At 33.1% G+C, this 14,715-nt stretch overlaps 1 long non-coding RNA gene across 2 annotated transcripts; it reads right to left on the bottom strand.

Annotated features, from left to right (window-relative positions):
* Positions 1-11,014: 11,014 nt before the first annotated feature.
* LOC111390975 lies at positions 11,015-14,662 on the bottom strand. 2 transcript variants are annotated; one of them, XR_002702037.1, is made up of 4 exons: positions 12,890-14,662; positions 12,709-12,782; positions 12,300-12,357; positions 11,015-11,915 (listed from the first exon to the last, which is right to left on the bottom strand). It is a non-coding gene; the product is annotated as an uncharacterized LOC111390975 (long non-coding RNA). The 2 variants fall into 2 exon arrangements; XR_002702036.1 differs by having other exon boundaries at positions 12,709-14,662.
* Positions 14,663-14,715: the final 53 nt, after the last annotated feature.

Below are 14,715 nucleotides of genomic sequence, written 5' to 3' on the forward strand. Positions count from 1 at the left end.
GAGAACGCCACGAAGTGCTGAAGAAATTTCAAGACCAGAAGAAGGGAAGAACTCCTCTCAAATCCAAATCCGGTGAACCCAAAGAAGATTAAAATCTTTTTCGAATCAAACAGGTTCACGCCAAGTCCAAGGAGATCAAAGTCTTCTTCAAATCAAGTCAAATTCAAGTCCAAGTCTAATCCCCGAAGCTCAAGTTCCGAACAAGTTAAGTCTCGTTAAATCAAATTTTCAACAAATTCTTGAAGACCAGGATTCAAGCCACGTGGCCCCTCGTCTTCAAATTCTGGGGAGCTTTTGAATTTCTATCAATTTGGGTAGAGGAAGAAGAATCTTCACTTAATCTTTGGAAGACGAGACTTTACCTTTTACGTCGACCACTGGGGAAGGATCTCCTTTCAACCTTTTAAACACTGAAACTCTGGCATTCTCATTTTCCATTCGATTGAACACCGAAGGTCTTGACTATTCTGATTTCTCTCCTACAACTTCATAATTTGAACCATGATGGGGTTTGAGGAAACCTTTTCGACCTTAATCTTTCTCGACGGATTAGGATCATATCCTAAACCATACCTGGGTCGGGAGACTAAGGCTCCATCAGAATTAGAAGGGACATGCCCTCCTGAAAGGACAGCATTAAGATCACCTAATTTACGAGGCTCTCATTTTCCAAACCCAACATTTTCAAACAACTTTTAACTTGAGGATTGTAACATCCTTTGAAAGTCTATTTTGAACAAGGAGTACCCATTCTCAAAATCTCACTGGGCGTGCCAAGAAATTTGTACGATGAAATCTCGTATATTAAAATAAAGAAATCGTTACAAATTGTATTTTGATAAATACAAGTGATGTTGACCTTCTTGTAATTGCAAAATCCTCTTATTAATGATCTAAATATTTGACGATGAAGACCACATGGCTTGAATCTTGGTCTTCAAGAATTTGTTGAAAATTTGATTTATCGAGACTTGACTTGTTCAGAACTTGAACTTCGGGGCTTAGACTTGGACTTGAATTTGATTTGATTTGAATAAGACTTTGATCTCCTTGAACTTGGTGTGAATCTGTTTGATTCGAAGAAGATTTTAATCTTCTTGAAGTTCACCGGATTTGATTTTGAGAGTAATTATTCCCTTCTTCGGGTCTTGAAATTTTTTCAGTACTTCGTGGTGTTCTCTGCTTTTTTTCTTGCTTGCTTTCTGTGTCCCGTCTTATGGACCATTGGTCTTATTTATAGTGGAGGATCCGGGCTAATTTTGGTAATTACTCAATTATATTTAATTAAAAAAGATAATTGAGTAATTATAATTTTATTTATTTGTTTGATTATTTTATTTGTTTGTTTATTTATTTAAAATGTGGTATGAGCTTTTGGGTTTTTATGAATTTTAGTAGACTTAAGATTTAATTGGACTAATGATTTAAATCGACCCAATCCATTTTATTTTATTTACTTATTATTATTTTTTTATGTTTATAAATGTCCCCTCAAGATTTATTTATTTATTATGAAATAAGTAAATTAACAAATCTTGTTTTTCGATTTTTTTTATTTATTCGATTTTGACTTTTTTTTTATCTCAAACATCTCACTAGTAAATTAATACATATGAAAATTTTGAGAATAAAACGTGAATTTGATAAATATTTTATCCTTTAAATCTGAGAATAATTTTTTTCGCTAAATTTTGATTATTTATTTATTTTATAGACTCTTAACAAATTTGATTTGAACATGCTTTTTATATTTTGTGATAAGTTGGGTTTAAATGAAGTCCGACACTTACCTATTTATATCAATGCATCATGATATTTGGAAATAAGTTGGTTAAATCTTGCAGACAGGGGTAAATAATTTTTTTTTATTCTTTTACTCTCTCTCTCTCTCTCTCTTTTTTTGTTTTCTCTTTTTCTTTAATTTTTTTTAATTAATGGCTTCCACCTGGCGGCGAAACCAAAGTCAACATTTGTGGTTTCTGCGACATAGAAACCGAACAAATTGTTTGGTTTTCACAGAATTGATTTTATTTCTTTTTTTGTTTTGTTTGTTATTGATTAACTTTTTGAGTTTTTCGTCGCCCAGAAGCTAATAAACAAAACAAGTTTTGGTTTCTGCCACGGCAATGGCAGAAACCAAATTTGGTTCAACATTTTTTTTTGTCTTTTTTGTTTTTTTTTTTTACTTTTTTTTTGTTTCGTTCCTTTTCTTTGGAATTTTCATTTTTTATTTTTGGTTGTGGAAAACGGAATGCTGGAATTGGTTTGGTTTCGAAACAATCTTTTCCAATTTTTTTTTTTTTGTTTTTGCATTTTTTAAATATATTTCCTGGTTTTGGCATGGCGGAGGAAAACCAAAGAATTTTTTTTTTTATATTTAATACTTTGGATTCTTGAATTGAAACCAATTCCAAGTTCCAATTCCAATTCCAATTTGTTAGTTTTTGCCGAAAACGACAGAAGCCCTTAATTATTTATTATTATTATTATTATTATTATTATTATTATTATTTTTTTTTTTTTTTTTTTTTTAGTTTTTTTTGTTGTTTCTTCTTCTTTTCTTTTTTTCTTTTACGTAACTTTTTATTTTTTATTTCTTTCTTCTTGTTCTAGTTCCTTTTTTTTGAATTGTCTTTTTATTTCAATCCCTTTTTCGTTGATTATTGTTGTTATTATTATGTTTGTTTTTTGTATTTTTCTTTTAACTAAATTGGAACTAACATCCCTACATTTTTTTTAGGGACTCAACTTTTGGAGTAAATCAAGAATTTTGAGGTTCAAAATTTTCTTCATAGAAAGGTTAGATTTTTTTTATGTTGCAATTATTCTATGAGTTCAGGAAAATTGCAAACCTTTATACACATTAAGGACGAAGGACTCCACTTTTCACCATCCAATGCACTTTTTGTTGAGGACCAAGGACGTGCTCTTTCCTCGATTCCAAGGCACTTTGTGTTAAGAACCAAGGACTGACTCCTTCGACCATCCAAGGCACTTTATGTTAAGGACCAAGGACTGGCTCCTTCAACTGTCCAAGGCACTTTGTGTTGTCAAGGACTGACTCGCACTTTGTGTTGAGGACCAAGGACTGGCTCTTTCAACTGTCCAAGACACTTTATGTTGAGGACCAAGGACCTGGTCCTTCTATCATCCAAGGCACTTTGCGTTAAGGATCAAGGACTGGCTCCTTCAAATGTCCAAGACACTTTGTGTTGAGGACCAATTATCTATTCCTTCCATCGTCCAATGCACTTTGTGTTAAGGACCAAGGATTGATTCCTTCCATCGTCCAAGGTATTTTTTATAGAGGCTGCTTACATATTTGGGAAATTTGGGATTTTAGACAATAAACCAATTTGAGAGGTTTACTGCCCCCTTTTTTTTGGCTGACTTTTTTTTCAGGCACGGTTGGAACAAGTTCTGATAATAAAGTGTGTTCTGACATGCACGAAATTGTTAAGCTTAAAAATCAAGGTAAATGTTATCTGCGTTTCAAAGATACTGATGTGAAGTACCATGACCAGACCGACGTACGAGGTGAGCTTAAATTTAGTGTCATAAGCCAACGATAGATCCTTTCGAGACCTTCTGGAGCCATTGTCGGAGTTGCATATGTCCACAATTAGTGAATGTCACGAGAGTTTGGATACTGACAAGTCCAATCGCTCTAGCAGTCATCTTCCCTTTTTTGTCTTCCGCCTCATCATTCCCAGAGCATGAAGTACATCCCAAGGGCTGTGATTTGTGAGAGAATTGATAATAGAGAAATACGATAGGGAAGCGCACTGATCAGTCGAGGAGAGGTTTCTTTTCTTCCAAAATTTTGGGAGTGGTCTTTGTGGGTCCAAAAACTTCTGCTCAAAAGGAATCTCAGTAAGTTAGCTTTTGCAGAGCCAGAATTCAAACCTAACAGAGGACAAGTCCAAAGTAGAGGTCATGTGACTCTAAAAGAACTTGAAGGAAAGGAGTCCCCATTCTCAAATTCTGAAGTTTTTGGAATTCTGGATCAGCTCCTTGAACAGAAGATAATCGAACTTCCAGTACCAAAAAAACCCGAGGAAGCTGGTAAGATCTATCATCGTAAATACTGTAAATTTCACAGAATCATTAACCACCCAGTGGAAAAATCCTTCGTCTTGAAAGATCTCATTGTTCGTCTGGACAAAGAAAATAAGATCAAACTTGAAACCGGAGAGAATCTAACAGCCGTATGCTCGATGGTTTCGTTTGGATCATTTGATCCAATTCCCATTGCAGAAAAAAGAAACAAACTTTTGGTGTACATGATGCCTGTAAATCCTCAATTAAGGAGTTTGGACCTCAACTTCCGAAAGGAACCATCCCAATGAAGTTTGAGGTAGATGGAGAAATCACTATCAGTTACGACTATCCAGAGATGGATAGACCAAATGCACCCAATCGTCCAACCTTTTATGAAATTATGACAGGTGACTTGGATGTTTGGGATTCTGACCCAGAATCTTAAGACGAGATCGATGACGGCTAGTTTACCTTCATAAAAAAGAAAGAGAAATATCGAATGCCAAACAAAATAGCTAAAATATTAAATTCTACACCTCTTGCAGGAACAGAGCAGAAGGGATTGGGAACAAAAATTCAACCCAATAAAGAGGAAACATTAGAAGAAGATCCTAGCATGGAAACTTATGAAAAGACGTTTGTCGAAAGGCTCCACAACTCCCAAGTTCTAATGTTTGTGACAAGAAATAAAGCCTGAAACCAAGCCAAGAGTACCTACTAAGTCAACCGGGAGAGAAGCAGCTCCACGCGTTCTTCCTAGACTACCAACCCTGGGTAATTATTTTTCCAAGGGTTTCTTTGGTAAAGAGTATCTCACCTCCAATGTAATCAGTGTAGAGGAGAAAAATGAAATGAAGAACACATCAAGGCGTCTCATCAAAACAGAAGAAAACTATCTCACGGCTTAACAATATTCCTGCCAATACGAGTCTAGCAGAGTCTCTCAATCTTCCTTTCGATGATCGACTGGCTTTAATCGCAGCTTTAATCGATCCAGACGAATACGAAGGCAAAGTTCTAAAATATATTGGATCCGCAACTCCTCAGGATTGTATGGCCGCCATAACATTCGACGATGAAGATTTACAATTGGGTTCTCGTCCACATAATAGGCCACTGTATGTCAGCGGTTATATTCGAGGATACAAGATAAATCGCATAATGATCGATTGTGGATCTACTGTGAATATTATGCCGGTCAAAACAATGAAGAAGGTTGGAATTAATGTTGATGATCTGTCCAGAAGCAAAATCATAATGTTGGTGAAAATTGCTCCAATGACATCGATCCCTACGAGTAATGTCTCTCAGCTTGTCTACCACCACGAGCCTCCGTATTTCCTTCAATGTTCTTTGATGGCGCCTCTTGAAAGGATTTAAATTCATAGCATTCTTATAATTTTTGTGTTGTCAAGGGTTCGGGACACGACCATTCTCATGAAACCAAAAATTAATCCACTGTTCATGAGTAGTTCTGTTAGATTCATTCATATGGGCAATCAATACAAAAACATTAAAGAGATACAAACAAGACTTGCGAAGATGATCTGTCAACTCTGAAAGGCCCAACTACTTCCTCATAATAATGACCCATGATCGAGAGTCCACTTATCTCGCGGATATCCCAAAGAGAAATGCCAATTTCACCATTGGCAGTCACAAAGGTGTTGGTCTCTGGACACAAAACCTCACAAAGAGATATGTAAATGGAGTTTGGACGATAGTTATCAATTCTCTCACAAATCACAGTCCTTGGGATACTCCATGCTCTAGAAATGATGAGGCGGAAGACACAAAAAGGGAAGATGACTGCTAGAGTGATTGGACTTGCCAGTATCAAAAGTCTCGTGACATTTACTAATGATTGACATATGCAACTCTGACAATGGCTCCAGAAGGTCGAGGGAAGGATTTGTCGTTGGTTTATGGACACTAAATTTAAGTTCACCTCGTACGCCGATCGCGCATGTCAAAGCACACTTTATCATCAGAACTTGTTACAGTCATGCCTACAACAAAAAAAAACCCCTCTATAAAAAATACCTTGGACGATGGAAGGATGTCCTTGGTCCTTAACACAAAGTGACTTAGACGATGGAAGGAACAAATCCTTGGTCCTCAACACAAAGTGTCTTGCACAGTTGAACGAGTCAGTCCTTGATCCTAACACAAACTACCTTGGACGATGGAAGGAACCAGTCCTTGGTCCTTAACACAAAGTGCCTTGGATGATGGAAGGAATAGATAAGATCCTCAACACAAAGTGTCTTGGACAGTTGAAAGAGCCAGTCCTTAGTCCTCAACACAAAGTGAGAGTCAGTCCTTGATCCTCAACACAAAGTACCTTGGACAGTTGAAAGAGCCAGTCATTAGTCCTTAGCACAAAGTGCCTTGGACGGTCGAAGGAGCCAGTCCTTGGTCCTTAACACAAAGTACCTTGGACGATGGAAGGAGCACCTTGGTCCTCAACAAAATGTATATTGGATGGTGAAAAGTGACAGTTCTTGGTCCTCAATGTATATCTTTGCAATTTTGAGTTTGTTCATAAGCATGTATTTCTTGAACTCATAGTATTGCAACATAAAAAAAATAAAAAAATCTAATCTTTCCACGAATTTTGAACTTCAAAATCCTTGATTTACTCCAAAAGTTGAGTCCCTAAAAAAATCGTAGGGATGTTAGTTCCAATTTTATTAAAACAAAAATACAAAAAACAAACATAACAATAACAACAATAATCAACGAAAAAGGGATTGAAACAATTCAAAAAAAAAAGAACTAGAACAAGAAGAAAGAAATAAAAAATAAAAAGTTATGTAAAAAAAAAAAGGAAAAGAAAAGAAGAAGAAACAACAAAAAACAAAAACAAAAAATAATAATAATAAATTAAGGGCGGCAGAAACCAAAAAACTGGAATTGGAACTTGGAATTGGTATATTAAGAAAAATGCAGAAATAAAAAATAAAAATGGAGAAGATTGTTTCAAAACCAAACCAATTCCATCCAAATTGGAATTGGTCTTCATCGATTCCAATATGGAATTGGTAAAACCAAATTGGAATTTAGCATTCCGTTTTCCACAACCCAAAATAAAAAAAATAAAAAAAAATGGAAATTCCGAAGAAAAAGGAACGAAACAAAAAAAAAAAAGTAAAAAGAAAAGAAAAAGACTAAAAAAAAAAAATTGAACCAAATTTGGTTTTTGTCGTTGTCATGGCGGAAACCAAAACTTGTTTGATTTTTTGACTTTCGGGCAATGAAAAACCCAAAAAGTTGATTAATAACACTAACAAAAAAAGAAAAAGAAAGAAAGAAATAGAATCAATTATGTGAAAACCAAACAAGTTGGGTTTCTGTATCTCCTGGCGGCGGAACCCATTAATTAAAAAAATTTAAAGAAACATAGATAAAAAAAAAAAAAAAAAAAAAAAAAAAAAAAAAAAGACCAAAGAGAGAGTAAAAGAATTAAAAAAAATTATTTACCTCTGTCTGCAAGATTTAACCAACTTATTTTCAAATATCATGATGCATTGATATAAATAGGTAAGTGTCGGACTTCATTTAAACACAACTTACCACTAAATATAAAAAGTCTGTTCAAATCAAATTTGTTATAGGTCTATAAAATAAATAAATAATCAAAATTCAACGGAAAAAATTTATTCTCGAATTTAAAGAATAAATTTTTTATCAAATTCACGTTTTATTCTCAAAATTTCCATCTATATTAATTTACTAGTGAGATGTTTGACAAAAAAAAAGTCAAAATCGAATAAATAAAAAATCAAGATTTATTAATTTATTTATTTCATAATAAATAAATAAATTTTGAGGGGGCATTTGTAAACATAAAAAAATAATAATAAGTAAATAAAATAAAATGGATTTGGTCTATTTAAATCATGGGCAACTTACAAAAATATCCTTAAAATTAGAAGTGTTTTGAAAAATCATATGAAAAGTTTTTTGGAAGTAAAAAATACTGTGTAAAACGAAAAAGTGACACAAACTCAAAAAAAAAAAAAAATGACAGACACAAAATAGCACATCTATTTGTGCAGCACTAGTAATCATACTTTTAACATAATCTACATATTCAAGAGAACTCACATGAGCGTAGTAGCAGTTCTTAACATAAGCAACATGTCCAAGACAATCCACATGCTGATTATGTTAGGAAAATATAACATATCATGTCACCTTTTATTTTATTAAATAAGTGATAAATTTAAAAGGTAATGAAAACTCAAAAAAAGTGACAAAATGCAAAAAGTGACAACGTCATTTTGAAAGTTTAGTGTCACCCTTTTATTAAAAAATGATATATAATATCACTTTTATTAAAAAAATGATGTTTGTCACTAAAAAAAAAGTGATAGAAATTCAAGAACGCGATTGATAAAAAAGTGACAAACATAAAAAAAAAGTGACAAAAATTCAAAAAAGTGACAAATACAAAAAAAAAGTGACAAAAATTTAAAAAAGTGATGAAAATTTAAAAAAGTGACGAATTTAAAAAAATGACACAAATTTAAAAAGCTACACGATTGAAAAAATAAAAAATAAAAAGTGATAGAAAATAAAAAAGTGACAAATAGTCAAAATAGTGACTTAAATTAAAAAAAGTGCTAAAACATCAATCAAAACCTTAAAATATATCATTTTATGCAAATTCAATCCAAACTACAATTGAAAATGCCCAACAACTACCTGCATGAAATTGATTCAATGCAAACACAATCATTACAAAAATAATACTCCTTAAGTCAGAACAAGGTATTGCCATAGAAGCATCAAACGAGAAACACTCGAATATGTTATCTCATCTCGAGTTTTTGGTTTAGAACACAAGTTCTCTTCTCAAGTTTTTGGTTTATAACACAAACTCAGTGCCCAAAGTTCATATCCACTCATTTAACTCTCACCTCATCTTAGCATACTAAAATGGACGAAATGCCAATTTCTTCAGATCAAATGCATAATTGGATTTCAAAATTTCACACTAGAGTTGCTAAATGCGAACTCGTCAAGATCATTTAATGATACTCATTAGCAATTCAATAATCCAAAACACCAATAACATATCTTTCCAAAAGATTTCACAATTCATCCAACATTCTTCTAAAGTCACAAATCAAATGTTAATCTGTACAGAACATACGAATTAAACAGAAATATTCAGCATAAGCACATAAATCAAATGGAACAAATGATATTAAACATGGGTATAATCTAAACTCATTATGTCTGTACATGGTTTTTTCTCCCAATTATCATGTAATACGAAAATCATCATTCTATTTTTCCAACCACAGAAATTTGGTAATATCAAACACTCCAAAAAGAAAAAAATAAAAAAAATAAAAAATAAAAAAAGGAAAAAAGAAACTAGATAACACCAAAATCTATAATCAATTTTCAGCGCAAAATCACATGAAATCAAGAATCACGGGACAATTAATCTCTAATTCTCATTTTCAATATTCCTACTCTCCTTGTCTCCAATAAATCGGCACAAAAATTGGCCCAAAATCAAGAAAACAAACATAGATAAAACGAGATAGTAAGGGAGAGAAGAATGCGACATATAAGCAAAACGGAGATCTTGCGATGGGATTTTCGGCCGGATTTTTGGGTACGATTTGGGGCCTTCCAAGGTTTTGGGGTTTGGGGTGTTTGAGCGTATTAATTACGAAGCAAGAATTTTAATTAGTTTTGGGTGGTAGTATTCTAATTCGTTATTTTTGGAGGGTAGTGGACCTAATTACCTCTTAAATCATTAACCCAATTAAATATTAAATCTACTAAAATTCATAAAAATCCAAGAGCCCATACCACATTTTAAATAAATAAACAAACAAATAAAATAAACAAACAACTAAATAAAATTATAATTACTCAATTATCTCTTTTAATTAAATATAATTGAGTAATTACCAAAATTAACTCGAATCCTCCCCTATAAATAAGACCAATAGTCCATAAGACAGGACACAGAAAGCAAGCAAGAAAAAAAAGCAGAGAACGCCACGAAGTGCCGAAAAAATTTAAAACCCAGAAGAAGGGAAGAATTCCTCTCAAATCCAAATCTGGTGAACCCCAAGAAGATTAAAATCTTCTTCAAATCAAACAAGTTCACGCCAAGTCCAAGGAGCTCAAAGTCTTCTTCAAATCAAATCAAATCAAATCAAATTCAAGTCCAAGTCTAAGCCCCGAAGTTCAAGTTCCGAACAAGTCAAGTTTCGATAAATCAAATTTTCAACAAATTCTTGAGGAGCAGGATTCAAGCCATGTGGCCTCTCGTCTTCAAATATTTAGATCATTAATCAGAGGATTTTGCAATTACAAGAAGGTCAACATCACTTGTATTTATCAAAATACAATTTGTAACGATTTCTGTATTTTAATAGTCGAGATTTCGTCGTACAGACTTCTCTAGTCAAAGAACAAGGTCACAGTTTGAAGCTTTTTAACAAACTTTATGTTTCAATATCGTAAAATGTATTATATTATAAACTCTAGGAGTTTTAGATACCGTAAAATAACTGCCTAATATTTTGGAGTGGCCTTAGTTGGCATTTATGAATCATAACCAACCTACAAAATTCACAATTGTTGTCAATTAACTATCAAATCAAATAAAATCAAAAATCAAAGTATTACAAACATAGACCTACTTTTGACCATTTTCTGAAACAATCAAGATTGACTCCTCTGGTCAGAGAACAAGGTCACCAACCAAGTCCCATCTACGAGTCTAAATTCCATCAACAGGAAAAAATTTAAACAAGATGCTACATGTAGGGTAAAAAGAACGTAAGAAAATAGCTCAAAATACAAAGCATAAAGAACGTATATACATATTGGTCCAGGCTTCTCTAAACCTTCATTAATTTTATTAAGTCCAACAACTGGAAACAACAGAAGAAAGACTACAAAATTCCTCAAAAAGTGCCATATAAAAAACACCAAAGAGGAAAAGAAAAGAGCCCTGCTCTTGGAATAGATAAATCACCTCAATCTAAGCTTCAATTGGAAACTCATGGTATCTATAGTATGATCTTGAACTATTTTAAAGGAAAGAAAGTAGAAATCCAACAAGAAAGAAAAATTTACTCTCCATGGTGACCTGGTTGAATTAGGAGAAGCTATGAGTATTATTGCAGAACAATCGATTAGAAAATTGACATAATAGAAGTAAGTGGATCAATCAAGTAGCCGAATTCTAAAGAAAAATCATTATTGATGGTCCAAGACCATACACATTGCACGAGATAAGGAAAACGAGATCATCCTCTTTCCCTGGCCGAACAGCAAAATAAGAAAGAATTTGGCTAAAAAAGATGGGGCAATTTCTTCCTTTCCTGCTGGAATTTCATGCCATAAGACCAATAAGTTGATTTGAGATCTCACTATCAACTTCTTGGCCAAAAAGTAATCTTTCTCGACAGACCGGGCAATAAAGTCAGCCCAGCTTTTCGGGTTTAAGGATATTAGAGAAAAGTAGTAACAAATTTATGTCTGGCCGCAGGATGTCTTTCCGAAGGATTGACGCTTCAATGGTCTGTGTGCTTCTTCTTTGAGCTCCCATATTATTATGGAAAAAATACAGTTTAACATAACAAAAGGTTTCGCCAATTTATATCTATAAATTCTGAGCAGAAACCAAACGCATTGATGAACTTTACCTTCCTTGACAATCTGAACTCGTCATCTTCTTCTTTGATGGTGAGTTGTAATTCAGCTTCTGCTGCGAATTCCATGCCTTTTCCTTATCAATAGCTTTTTTACAAATGGAAGTTCTCTTTTGCTTCTTTCTGGGAAGAGGATTTCGTGCCCTTGTAACCTAATTGAGTTTAAGAGCAGCCACTGAGCTAAACAAAAGCAAAAAATATATGTAAGGAAGGAATTGAGCTAATCTTCTTTGTCCCTAATAAAATGCTAGGATCTAAATGCAGATAAATACATTTGGACATAGCAAAACACTCTTTAGGGCTGTATGAACAAGCTTGTCAAAAAAAATATAATGCTCTGACAAATCAAAAAGAGAATAGAAAAATAATTTTTCAGAAATTTACTAAAAGGAACAAGGTTTGGAACTGCAACTCTGCAATATTCTGGTGGGTTGTGAAATGGGACTGTGGAGAGTGGAGGGCTGGGGTCGCTACAAGGGTCTTACTGGCGATTTTGTTTCCCAATGTGCTGGAGTAGATAAAGCTTCATGAGCAAAATCCAACTATTCAATAAATTAACCTAACCTTGAAAGACTTGCAATGATCATCAATATCAACTTCTGCCAAACCTTCCAACAAAAGTCTGCCAAATATAGCATTTGTTAGAAGAATGAATAACCATGTGATGAATCTAAATCCTCTAAAATAGAAATAATTGTTAACATAATGAAACCTGTCTCTTAACTACAAAAACTCAAAAGGAAGATTAAACACTCTATGATCATCGATTAAACTCAAGCATCCATTGGTCAACCTCAAGCCTTCTTAAACTTGCTATTGCCAACTATGACTCATGCTACAAAACAAGATATTACTCAATTATAAATTAGAAAAACGATTGACAGTTTCTCCATAGTCCAAACTCAAATAGGCAGGTCATTTCTAAATTAAGAATAGTAAAATAGAATTCACAATCTTCAAATTCAAAACTCACAAGCAAAAGCTGCAAACCATAGAAAAGGCTGCAAAACATTCTTCAGGGCTGTATGAATGAGCTGTATGTCCTACCTGTCAAAGAAAATACATTGCTTTGACAAATGGTAAACAATTAGAGAAGCAAAATAATTTTTCAGAAATTTGATAAAAGTGGACGGTGGTTTGAAATCAAAATAAACCTTTAAGACTGTATAACAGAGCTAGTGACCTGCCTTCCTGTAAAAGAAAATAGAATGCTTGACAAATGGTAAACCATTAGAGGTAAAAAAATCAGAAATTTACTGGAAATGAACAATAGTTTAGAAATTTACTGGAAATTTAGAATTGGGCAAATAATTTGATTTGATTTTAAGCGATCTTAAACCATCCAACCTGAACCCAACTATTGTCAAAAGGTTTGTTTCTCTTTCAAAATATTGAAAACTAAACCAACCAATTTCCAAATCACAATTTGGGTTCGAGTTGACAATTTTTTTGTTCACTCCTAAATTTGAGTCCGTAGCCTCGAGCTTATGAGCCTTGCAAACTACCAGCTCTATTCTGCATCTAAAAGCATCTCCAATCATGATGTAAAATAAATTTAAATCTTTACCAGTCGAAAACATTTCTAGAGAAGAGATGCAAAGGAAAAAATAAATTACATTTTTTGACAGAAAATGTAAAAAAAGATTTAAATTTATATCTTATTTTACATTCATAAGAGGCAAAAAATGAATTTAAATCTTCTCATTGAAGCAAAACTGGAATTTAGATCCACCCAAATGTAAATGAGAATACAAAAATGATTTTACAAATATTAATTTACACCTCCATTGGTTGTGTGCCTGAATTATATACCACCATAAAGCAATAGCAAGACTCGAGCTAGATCAGGGTATTATTTATACCGCTCATGCTTTGTAGAACCGAGGTTGGTAAGGAAAATTAAACAATGTTAACAAGAACATCTTTTAAAGCTCAGACTATACAACAAAACATTTTAAGGTTATTCAGTTCTTCACCCTACTGTTAAGTTGGGCTGAAAAAAGATACAATGTTCTTATGAATAAAGTTTGCTTGGTAGTGAATTGTCCTCAGCCACGTCAACCTTCTAATGCAGGGAAAAATGCATATTTATTTTCCAATCCGACCCCAAGTCCTATCCGTTAAAACTGAACCTTTCAATATATCAAGAACCAAAACAAATAATCACTAAGTATATGCAACCAAATTATATCAACAGGCAACATAACACATCTCAACTAAACATCCAATTACATTGGAAAACCAAAATCACGATGAATCAGTCATCAAAATGAACAATCAAATTAAATCCACATACATCACATCTCAACAAACCAGCCAAATACATTGTAAAACAAACCACAATGAATTGATCATCAAAAAGATCAATCACTAAGTAAATGCAACCAAATTAGATTCACGTGCAACTAACACATCTCAACAAACCAGCCATATACAACGGAAATAAAAACCGCGATGGATTGATAATCTAAATGAACAGATTACCAAGTAAATGCAACAATATTAAATCGACGAACACACAACACATCTCAACAAACTAGCCAAATACATTGTAAAACAAACCAAAGTAAACTGATAATCAAAATGAACAATTCACAAAGTAAATGCTACCAAATTAGATTGATGGACAATTAGCACATCTTAACAAATCAGCCATACACATTGGTAACAGAAAATCACAATGAATTAATAATCATCAAATAGCAAACAAATAAATTAATTAAAAATTAAAAAAAGTTGCATCCACAAACAATACAAAACATCTCAACAAGCCAGATATATTGTAAAACAAACCACAATAAATTGATCATCAAAATGAACAATTCACAAAGCAAATGCAACCCAGTTAGATCGACGGACAATTAGCACATCTCAACAAACCAACCAAATACATTGGTAAACGAAAACCACAATGAACTGATAATCAAAATGAGCAATCACCAAGGAGCAAAAAATATATATATATATATATATATATATA

This window comes from Olea europaea, unplaced genomic scaffold (genome assembly GCF_002742605.1).
Source record: "Olea europaea var. sylvestris unplaced genomic scaffold, O_europaea_v1 scaffold732, whole genome shotgun sequence".
In the NCBI taxonomy this organism is placed as follows: Eukaryota; Viridiplantae; Streptophyta; class Magnoliopsida; order Lamiales; family Oleaceae; genus Olea; species Olea europaea.